This window comes from Mytilus galloprovincialis, chromosome 13 (genome assembly GCF_965363235.1).
Source record: "Mytilus galloprovincialis chromosome 13, xbMytGall1.hap1.1, whole genome shotgun sequence".
Classification (NCBI taxonomy): Eukaryota; Metazoa; Mollusca; class Bivalvia; order Mytilida; family Mytilidae; genus Mytilus; species Mytilus galloprovincialis.
In genome coordinates, this window is record NC_134850.1 from 29,991,460 (window position 1) to 30,003,883 (window position 12,424).

General features: G+C 32.6%; 1 long non-coding RNA gene across 1 annotated transcript; it reads left to right on the forward strand.

Moving 5' to 3' along the window:
- The first annotated feature begins 1,092 nt into the window (after positions 1 to 1,092).
- Positions 1,093 to 6,473, forward strand: LOC143057027 (uncharacterized). Its single transcript, XR_012972604.1, has 3 exons — positions 1,093 to 1,738; positions 2,404 to 2,578; positions 6,063 to 6,473. It is a non-coding gene; the product is annotated as an uncharacterized LOC143057027 (long non-coding RNA).
- Positions 6,474 to 12,424: the final 5,951 nt, after the last annotated feature.

Consider the following 12,424-nt stretch of genomic DNA (forward strand, 5'->3'; position numbering starts at 1 on the left):
AGATCTTGTAATAATGGCCTTTGCGAAGGCCTTTGATAAAGTTCCGCATCGTCACTTACTATACAAATTACATTATTTTGACATTCATGGAAATACATTAAACTGGATCCCTGCATTTCTCTACGATCGTACTCAGACAAGTGTTATGGATGGAAAATCATTAAGCAAAGTCCCATTCACCTCTGGGGTTCCCCAAGGAACTGTCTTAGGTCCAGTCTTATTCTTGGCCTATATTAACGACTTTCCAGACTACCTTACACATAGCAAACTATAATCATTTGCTGATGACAGTATCATATACATGCCACTAAAATCCCAGAGTGACTGCCTAAAACTGCAAGCTGATATTGATGCAGCTGCAGAATCGGAAGAGGACTGGCTGATGGCATTCCACCCAGACAAGTGTAACGTTCTCTCTGTCACAACTACACAAACGTCAACCTTTACAACACAATTACACTCTTCACAATCATATTGTAGAAACTGTTACATCTGCTATGTACTTAGACATAACATTACAATCAAACCTAAAATTGGACAAACACATAGATGACAATATCTCGAAAGCCAACAAAACACTCGGCTTCCTTCGAAGAAGCCTGAAAACATCAAATCAAAACATTAAGAGCCAGGCATACCAAGCACTTGTCCGTCCCAAACTCGAGTACTCTTGCTCGGTTTGGGACCTCCACACTTCAGAATCTATCTCGAAGATAGAGAAGGTCCAAAGGAGCTGCTCGGTATGCCTGCAACAGGTATCATAACATCAGCAGTGTATCAAACATGCTGATCACACTCAACTGGCCTCAATTAACACAACGCAGACTGCGTGCACGCCTGGTTATGATGTACAAGATCACACATCATCTTGTTGCTTTACCATCTAGCACAAATCTCATTCCAGCAGACTCAAGAACCATAAAACATCATTCTCACACCTTCAGACAAATTTATACATCCAAAGGCTCGTACAGATTTTCATTTTTCCCATACACAATAACGCAATGGAATCTTTTTCCAACTACAGTTGTAAATACACAGACAGTCGATTCTTTCAGAGAGCAGCTTACATGTGCTGTTCTCTCCACTATCATTTAAATAGCTTCATCTCCTGTATAGTTTTAATCACAACATCTGTTCTCTGCACCGTTTTGTATATATAATTAAAATATTAACTAGTTTTAAATAAATAGGCCACGTATGCACCAGTTATTAATCATCTTTAATCAGACGGAAAACTGGAAAACTTAAAGAAGATACAGCCTTCAACAATGACCAAAGCCCATACCGTATAGTCAGCTATAAAAGGCCCCGAAATGACAATGCAACCCAATCCAAACGAGGAAACTAACGGCCTAATTTATGTTAAAAAAATAAACGAAAAACAAATATGATACACATAATCAAACGACAACCACAGAATTACAGGCTTCTGACTTGGGAACTTTGTATTTGTTTGGCTTTTTAACTTTTTTGATCTGAGCGTCACTGATGAGTCTTATGTAGACGAAACGCGCGTCTGGCGTATTGAATTATAATCCTGGTACCTTTGATAACTATTGGGACCGGCACATACATACATAATGTGGCGATGTTCTATTCAGTAGCAATCGATGATTTGCAGGAGAATATAACTTGAAGAATAAGAATGTGTGGGAACCTCCACAGCATAAGAGTAGAGTTAGTTCGATATCAAGGCCAAGGACCACCCAAAAGGAAAAATTTATTAATTCCAATGGTAAGTTAGTCCAAAATATCGCTATTACCATGTTTGACTTTTCTTTGCCAAACGATTGCGGCGTCAAAGATAGACAGTCGGTTGCCGCACAGTTGAGAAAAAAGTAAAATAACAAAAATACTGAAATAACGGAATCTTTCTAATCAAATGTCAATATTTAAAACTCAAACACATAAAACAAGTGGATAACAACTGTTCATATTTCTTACTTGGTATAGGCATTTTTTAAGTAGAAAATGGCAGATTAAACTTGGTTTATAGTTAAATTGGAAAATAAAGACTGTCACTTGAAAACAAATTAGTATGTTCGATCAAATAGCTCATCACGCTTCACTGTATTCACAGGTTCCTGGCTTTTAAATATTTAAGTTTGTGCGTTTCTGATGAAATGAATGAAGCGTTTATCTTATTTGACGGACGTGGTGCACATATAAGTCTGTCTTGTAACAGACAAGTATAGACGTTTTAAGGAGTCATAAACGTGCAGAAAGATGACGATCTCTATATCTATATGCAAAGCCTCGCATTTCTGTACAACTGGCCACAACTGCGAATTGACACAACTCACAAAACTTAACGGATGCGTTAGTTTTTTTTAGAAATTGGATATACTTTGAATTTTGAGTCTTTTTCAACGAAGTTTTTCCTTTTTTTTCTCGTTTTAGAAGTATCTAGGGTTAATAAGATACTCATAGTTTCCTACATGCGCAGTGGGTCGACATTTACATCAGATTTGATTGGTCAAAGTAAAGGTGTCTTCCTAATTTTCGAACCATTTTGGAATATATGTCACGGCATGAAAACAAACGCCACATATTATACTTGGGATGCAATATGCAGGTACACAACTTTTATTATTCTTTATTTGAAAGTTTAGAAGTTTAATCATATTTTCTATAACTATATAATCTTATTAGATGCTAAAATATGGATATGTTTATATTCAAAAATCACAAAAATATTGAAAACGGAAAGTGGCAAAATCAAAAGCATAAACACATCAAACGAATGGATAACAACTGTCATATTCCTGACTTGGTACAGGCATTTTCTTATGTTGAAAATAGTGGATTTTTTTTTTCTAAACCTGTTTTTTGGGTTTATAAGACTGTTAAAAGATAATAGGTGAAGAAAAAATCATATGGTGGTGCACTTTTTTTTTTTGTTGCTACGGCCCTTTGAAAGTACCCAATTTTGATGATTTTCCCATTTTTCATCAATTTTTACCTATTTTTGGGCTAAAATCATGAAAAAAAATCACATTTCCACAATTAAACTTTTTGTCATACTTTCAACAAAGATGAAGGGGACCAATCTGAATACATGTGAATTAAAAAAAACTATAGGTAGGTGTTAATATAAGAAAGTTTTATCATATTGTGATGCTTTTTTTGTGTCAAATTTACCATGTTGTCAATTTTTTGATTTTTTCTCCGTTTTAAGTACAACTTGCATATTTTTTCAACTTCTTTTTTATAAATGATTGAAAAAATACGTATCATAGAAATTTGAAAAGAAAAAGGGGATGTGGGATGTACATGTTTCTGGTAAAATCATTTTTTGTATCCCTCACCCATTTTCTCAAAATTTTGGCTAAAAAGACTGACTTGATTGATAATAAAATTTGAAAAATTGATTACTCAAAAACTTCCCATTGGAAATACTTAATTTTTTCACAGAGTTAAGTTTGATTATAACATTTTTTAAATTCATTGATATTTTTCACTTGTATAAGATTTTTTAGAAATAATTCCAGAACGAGATTTCAACGAGACTGAACGAGACTGAAATTTCAGAAGAATATATCCTTAATAACACTGATGTTCTTTAAAATAAAAAAATAAAAAAGTGAAAACATCTTTTACAAACTATAAAATTGAAAATTTGTCAAATGTCTCTGAGTATTCATTTCTTGGAATACTTGTAAAACAAATGGAAATGCATAGCTCTGAAGAGCTAGTAAATAAAGCAAGGAAAGTGATGTTCGCCATTAAAACTTATACTGGTTCTGTAAATAATCTGCCAGTTAAAGCAGGTCGCAGTCTTTTTGACTCTATAGTAAAACCAATAGCGAATTAATTTTACTGATAAATCATGTTTAAAATTATTACATTTGTATTTCTGTAATTTTATCCTCGGAACAAGAAAATCGTCCTGAAACATAGCTGTGAAAACAGAGCTAGGGAGATTCCCGCTAGAGATGCATATAAAAACTCCAAGCATACTTTACTTTAAATTCTGAAATTAATCCATTGTTATTTAAATCCTTTTTACTTTCTAAAAGTTTAGTTGGACCAGGTTGCTTTACCTTGTTTACATATGTTAAAAATATTTTGAAAGATGCAAACATGGAGTATCCATTCTTGAAGCATACAAAAGAAAAAAATACTCAAAGTTGTTAAAGAAAAATCTTAAAACACAAATTCCTAAATTTCTACAAATATATATTTGAAAACCAAATTGAAAAAATAGATAAAAAAAGTAAATTGTAATTATATAAAAGTTTAAAGCAAAATTTAGAAATGGAAAGTTACTTAAACTGTAAATCTTTTGAAAAGAGAAGTAACATAACAAAAATGAGAATTAACGACCATAATTTAATGATAGAAAAAGAAAGACATTTAATGATAGAAAAAGAAAGACATTTAAAAATACCTAGAGAACTAAGACTATGCACATCCTGTAATACATTGGAGGATGAAGCTCAATTTATTTTATACTGTAGAAAAATCTAAACTAAGAAAATTAACCTTATAGGAAATGTAGTTAACATAGCCAGATTTTATGTCCTGGCAAGACAATGAAAAAATTAAATATCTTCTTTGCCTATCAACCTCCAAAGAAGTAGAAAGCTTATGTTTTTTTCTTAAACAGGCATTAGAACTGAGGACAGGGGACTCTTGATTTATTTATATAAATATATTTCTCTAATTCTTCGTCTATTTATCCCTTTCTGCACCCATTGTATAAAAAGATTTAATCAACGTGTGGTTCGTTTGATCTCAGTTCTTCATTGGTTAAAATTCGATTATGACGTCGAATTTTCTTGTTTTCCTCTGAGTTTCCTATTGTGACGGCATGAAAAAAGGCGACCATGCCTGATGACGTCACATAGAAAGAACACATCTTTTTGTAGATCAGTCGCAAAGAAGGAATAAGTTTGCCTGCGTATTGTTTAAAATCACTAGAGAAACAGATTCCACCACCAAATCTCGTGTAATACGATATTTATCCACTATCGACAGTTAAATTTTAAACTTTAAAACGCTCGGCGAGCCTCGCGTTTTAAATTTTGAAAATTTAACTGTCTCGAGTGGATAAATGTCATATCACACTCGATGCAGTGGTAGAATCTATATTTATATTTATATATCATATTGATAGATTGTTTTGCTTTTTTTTTAAATTTTTTTTTATGTTTTATGAGACATCTTTTCTTATGATTTTGTTTGTGAAATGTATTTTGGGTATGTTTATATTATTTGTCACAAACTTATTGTTCATGTCAATAAATATTTGAATTGAATTTGAATTTAATATCTCATTAATTAAGGTTATTCAATGTAAAATTTTGAAGTCAGACAATATTCGGTATATCACCAACCGAGACATTGTTTGGTGAACGGAATGACATACAGCGTTCTTCGTTTATCACGTTATTTATAAAGTAAAAGAGTCTTTATTTGTTTCACACATTTTATGCAGAGATGAGTAAAAATGCATGCACAAGAAGATGTGGTATGATTGCCAATTAGACATCTATCCCCAAAGACTACAAGACGTAGATGCTAACAACTATTGGTAACTATACGTCATTAAAAAATTAGCAATACCCATACCACTTCTAAAACTAAAACGCACAGACATGAAAAAACATAAACAACGACTTAATGTATAAAACAGTCTCAGCTTTTGACGGGAACATAAAGAATAATACAGTCCCTTAAGGTGGTACCTAACAGTACAGGGAGATAACTCTGTAAAATCAGCTAAACGTTTTAATTACGTTGTGTTGTTAAAGGAATATTAAGCTTCTCAATGATAAAATAATAAGTGTTTGTCAAACTGCTATATAACCAGTGTAATTTTTCTGATAAAACGGTTGGTTAAAATTTTTTAAATTTTTTATATTTTTGTCAAAGGGTCAAAGTAAATACTTTGTCAAAATTTCAAAAAAATTAAACGAGCCAAATTAATTTTAGTTAAAGTGTTGGGTACCACCTTAATCCGTATAAAAGGCGTAACACTATTTTTTATATGAAATTGACCTGTTTTATTTATTCGTTAACATAATAATTATTTCTTTCGTTTTGTTTAATTTCAGAAATTCAGAAGATGAGATCAAGAACATGAACAAAATTTCAGATGCATTACAAAACCTGTTTATGTGTAATTTTTCTCATCTTCCGGCTGAGATTTCAGAATCATTTTGGTTCTTTGCCCAAGGCACTGGATACGACATTTTAAATGAGTGTTACCAGTCCTACAAAAACCGTCAAGTAAATGCCTCTGTAGCCTTTGATTCAGCAACAAAGGGAAAATGTATAAAAAATCTTGAAGCGCTTTGTAAAAACTCATCGACTATTCTCATCAAAACAATACGAATGTCATGTGATAAACTTTCTAAAATTATTACTAAAATTCCGGAACTTAAGGTTGTCCATTTAGTTAGAGATCCCAGGGCAATTCTATATTCTCGTCAAAAGGCTGAGCAAATAGACTATCAACATGTAGAAAATGAGTCACAGAGTTTATGTTTTAAGATGGACAATAACATTAACATTGAAAACCACGTGATGAAAGAGAAAATCTTTTTGCTAAAATATGAATGTCTTGCTGCAAATCCAATTATAATGGCTAAAAAAATATATTTGTTCTTAAATTTAAGGTATACCAGTAAATTTGACAGTTGGCTTATAACTCATACTCAAGGAAAAGTCAGCTCATCCAATAGTAGATTTGAAACTCGCATTGTAAATTCCCTTTTGGTATCATTGAAATGGATTTATAATGTTCCAAAAGATGTATTAAAACTCATTGACAAAGAATGTAAAAATCTATACAAAAGCCTACGACTTTCTGATTCACCAACGATTCTGCAGGAATACACTTATTTAAACAAGTTTAATATGACCAAAGTGTATGATAACATGTGTAATGGATAAAATATGGACAATATGATATGCAGAGGAATGAAGAAAGTGGCAAATGATCGGTCGAACAAAGTTCATGATACTATGACCAGTAAAGTGATGGATGTTGACAGATTGGCAATTGTTTTCTTATCTATAGATTGATGTAATATTATTATTTATATATTTTTCTGTCTTTGGTGTTCTTGCATTTATTTGTACTGTAGTGTTGTCATGTAATGTGGTAATTTTAGTGGTATATTTAACATTGCCATAAAGCGCAGGGTTTGGCAAGCCACAAAAACAGGTTCAACCCACCATTCTTTTTCTTAATAGTCCTGTACCAAGTCAGAAATGTTTATTTTTGTATGTTGTCTCGTTGTTTTCCTTTTTTAGTTGGTGTGATTCCCTCGGTTTTAGTTTGTAACCCGGATCTGTTTTCTCTCAATCAATTTATGACTTTTGTGCAGCGGTATTCTACTGTTGACTTTATTCATTTAGTGACGAATGTTTTTAAAAAGAAAGACCTACAGGCAAACCTGCTATAAAGATCACCTCTTATAAGCAAAACTTGTCTTGGCAGTTCACCATTCTCCTTTTCCACTGTAAAAAGACATATGAACTTTGAACATCACCTCTCTTTAAAAATGCAGATATCTGTATTCTCTAAGATGACCTTTGTTTGTCTGTTTGTCTTTTTCATTTGTAGACATGGCGTTGTCAGTTTATTTTCGATTCATGAGTTTGACTATGCCTCTGGTATCTTTCGTCCCTCTTTTATAGAAGACAGGAATTTTGAACGTCACCTCTTTTTGCAGGTTTAGTTTACTGTGTTCCTAAAGACGACTTTTATATAAGACATATGCATTTTGAACGTCATCGTTCTAAAAAGGTGCAGTTTTCTGTATTCCCTTAGAAGACATGTTCTTCTCATTAAAACAATATAATTTCGTCGTTACCTACCGTAGGCAGGAAAACTTGCATGACATACGATGTTAAACAAAACTTACTTATATATTTTTATGAGCTGATTCTCTCAGATATGAAAATTTGTTTTGGTTTTGTAGTATGAATGTGTGCATTTAGAAAAGAATTGTATAAACTAAGTTTAGTATGGGGATATAAAATTCAGTTTGTGAAAGTATACCTACAACTTTGCCGCCCACTGCCCAGAACATCTGGTAAAAATTGTTCTTTTTAATGTTGACAATTTGCGCAGGTGTATTGATTAGGGAGTCTATGGTTTTCTGTGAATTTTATAACTGACACAATTGAGAAGTTTTCTATTCTGTCCAACTGTCATCCGATAAAAATAATAAATAGTTTCTTGCCACTTTTGTCTGACCTACCCTTTGTTAATGTCTGTGTCATTTTGGTCTGTTGTGGATAGTTGTCTCATTGGCAATCATACCACATCTTCTTTTTTATACCTTTAGCTTTTCTACATTTCAATTCATTAAATATATAGTTATCAAGCATGAGCAAAAACTATACCATTTAATAAGCTATAATCATGATAATAGGACCCGGCATAAAAATTTGAAAAACGATTCAGAAAAGAAAAACAACGGCCTGAATTACACTACAAATATGACCGAAAAACAAATATGAGTGACAACAAAAAAACGACAATCACTTGCTTACAGATTCCCGGCTCGGTATAAAATAAAGAATGTGGAGGTGTTTAACCAGTTTGTAAATGCTTTTAATTCTTAACAAAACCTCAAACCGTTAGTTCTTGCGGCTTGTATTGAATTCGATAGTGGTGCTCAATTCTTTTAAATATCTATGTATCTATGTTTTAATAAAAGAGGTGTATGATTTTATGAGTGCAACCGTACTCATAACCAACCAAAAATAAATAAATGACACATAAAGTTTATATATGGTCAGAAAGAGTAGGAATATTTACATATTATGCCTATATTGACCTATAAATAGTCCCTTTTCCCTGGCCTCAGTACACCCTTCATGACGAAGTATTTGTACATCAAGCACAGCCTTAGAGACGCCCAATTTTGGCAAGGTTTTACTGCCGGTCGGAACAAGATTAAGATGACCACCGTCAACCTTTTAATTGAGAACCTTGAGAACTAGTAAATCGGCTTGATATAGACAACATACAACGAATAGATACTGTTGATTCATTATTTTTCGTTGAAAAACCAATGTTCGTGGATTTAGTGGGTACAGGTGAACTACGAATTTAAATGTTCTATGAATTACAAATTTTCCGTAGACTTGTATGCAGACGTTTATGACAGTTGTTATCCATTCGTTTGATGTGTTTGCAATTTTGATTTTGCCATTTGATTGGGGGACTTTCCTTTTTGAATTTTCCTTGGAGTTCAGTATTTTTGTGATATTACTTTTTATAGCAAAACCACGACACTAAATATCCACGAAAGTGTTAATTTTCCTTAATCCACGAAAATTGGTACCCACGAAAATAAATGAATCCACAATAATCTTTATTGGTTCGATAGTTTATCAAATTATATGTGTACAAGCTCCAGTGAGAAATCCCTATGAAAAGTAAGATAATAAAAATACCGAACTCCAAGAAAAATTTAGATCGGAAAGTCTGTTAATTAATAAATGGCAAATTCAAAAGCTGAAACACAACACACTATGAAATATCTAGTGAGAGGACATCTTCAATACGACGGAACGTGAGGTTAAAAGGAAAAGCTCGCTTATTTTCATTGTTATTGTAAAACGTCTAACTCTAATGAATGAAAAAAAGTCGACAAGAAGAGTAACACATTTGGTTCTCATAGAAATGACAATTGTTTGTTGAAATTTAAGTCTTCGAAACGGAATAATATATATGTCAATAAAACAAATTAAGAATCTTTTAAACAGATTGAAGTTTTTTTGTTTCTGAAGAAAGATACTAGTACCTACGTTCGACATTCGTTTTAATGGAACAAAGTTTGACTAATTCTTTCAATATGTCTTCAAGTTAGAATGGGGTAAACGAACTCATTACAATAAAAGGTAGAAAAATCAAAATGCAATAGTTAAGAATCAGTGAAATAGAGTTATCTCTCATTGTGCTATTTTGACAATCTTACCTATTATGTCTGTTTTGTTCACGCATTGTTGTAAATATACTGGAATGTGTTGCGGCTGTCATACAAGTGAGAGGTTAAGCGCTATACAACCAGGTTCAATCCACCATTTTCAACATTTGAAAATGCCTGTAACAAGTCAGGAATATGACAGCTGTTATCAATTCGTTTGATAAATTAATAAATTATTGGAAAATTTACGTATGATTCCATCATAACAAATGATTGATCTTTTGCCGGTGGAATGAACAGTAAATATGTAAGCCTCATGTCGACGTCTGATCTCTTATCAATCACCGTTCCTAAAATCAACGTACAATGTCAATTTACAATCTTAAATCAGTGCCTACCATTCTTACTCTCTATTTGACGTCCAATGTGGCGTTGTCCATCCGATAATGTGAGTACTAGTGTAAATTTTAGTGTTGGTGCTTCCACGACACAACACTAATGAGATTACTGGTTTCAGCTCTTGCGTCATAGCCAAGCCAAGGGTCACAAGAAGATTGGATTATACAGGTAGGTTAATTTAAATCAACGCCTTTACTGTGTTGGATTTGCCCAGAGTCAAAAGATTGCAGCGTCAAAGATAAACATTCGGTTGCCGCTAAGTTAATAGAAATATATCTTATAATAATGTAGGTTATATTAAGAATGTTATTCGGAGAAATTACACTGCACCTGGAAAAATGAGGGTATTTTTGGTCATAAAGGTACTAACGTTTCACTTTAATCACGCGGGTATTTTGTGCTGCAGCCATGTTTCAGAGTTAAAATTTATTTCTTTTTAATAGTACGCAATTTCGCATGTTGATCTGGATAATCCGGTTGCAGTTTTAAATTATAAAGAAATAAAATGTATGATAATAATAAATATTTTAGACATTAGATACATTATGTTTTGTACATTTTACCAATAAAGTTTTGATTTTCTGTCGATTCATAAGTAAGCAAAATACTTCATAGTTTCATAATTGTGCAGCGTGTCCACATTTGTATCAAATTTGATTTGTCAAAGAGGATGAGTGCTCTTAAATATCGTACCATTCTGGTATGTATGTCATGTGCAAACAAAAAACATACATTATACTTGGCATGTAATTTAAAGGGACACAACTCTACTCTTACGGGTGCCACATGTGGAGCAGGATCTGCTTACCCTTCCGGAGCACCTGAGATTACCCCTAGTTTTTGGTGGGGTTCGTGTTGCTTATTCTTTAGTTTTTTATGTTGTGTCATGTGTACTATTGTTTGTCTGTTTGTATTTTTCATTTTTAGTCTTGTCGTTGTCAGTTTATTTTCGATTTATGAGTTTGACTGTCCCTCTGGTATCTTTCGTCCCTCTTTTATGATTGTTTTATGTGAAGTTTAAAGTTTAAGTATGTTATTTTTTAATAATGTGAATTTGATACTAAAATTTGGACATGGTCCTATTCGTGATTAAATTTTACAAACAGTTTTTAATTTTCGTTCGTTTTTACCACTGACTTTGTTTTATATCACACCAATGTAGGTTATTAAATTTTTGATTTTCAACTCAGACAATATTCGGCGACCAATTGAAACATTCTTTGGTAAAATGATTGGCAATACATCGATGGCTGGTGGTCCAGATTTTTCACGTGATATCATCTATGCTTCAGTTTTTTGTGTTTTTGGTTGGGTTTGTGTTGCTTAGTCTTTAGTTTCTTATGTTGTGTCTTATGTACTATGATTTGTCTGTTTGTCTTTTTATTTTTTTAGCCATGGCATTGTCAGTTTTTTTGTCGATCTATGAGTTTGACTGTCCCTATGGTATCTTTCGCCCCTCTCTTATAAAGATGAAAATTATTAACTTGTTTTCACACATTGTATGCAGATATGAAACAAAATGTATACAAATAAAATAAAGAGATGTGGTATTATTGCCAATGAGACAGCTATCCCCAAAAGAACACAGGACGTAGATATTAGAAACCATTAGTCACCGTACGCCGTTCAATCATGAGCAATATCCATGCCACAAAGGAATTTCTTAAAGGGCCCCACATGACACAATTTCAAAATATTTCAAACTAGGAAACCAACGGCCTGATTTATATACAGAAACGAAAACCAAATATGATATACTAAAACAAACGACAATAACTGGATTACAGGATCCCTGGTTTGGAACAGGCACAAAGAAAAGGTTGCGGTCTATTATCTGGAACAATAATGTAACATTATTTATAAATATCGTAAATTAACCTGTTTTATTTGTTTGTTAACATTTCCATTATCCAATCGAATGTGTACCTTCAGAACAATTGATAAAAAAATCAGATGTACTCCATTACATGTTTTTTGTGTAAAGGTTTTCATCTTCCCGGAAAGATTTAGTTGTTTTAATTTACCAAGGTACTGGATACGACATTCTAAGGAAGCAAAAACTGTATAAACTGTAAATACTTGAAGAGCTTCATACGCAGAAGAGACATAAAAAGTAAAGCAGATCACAC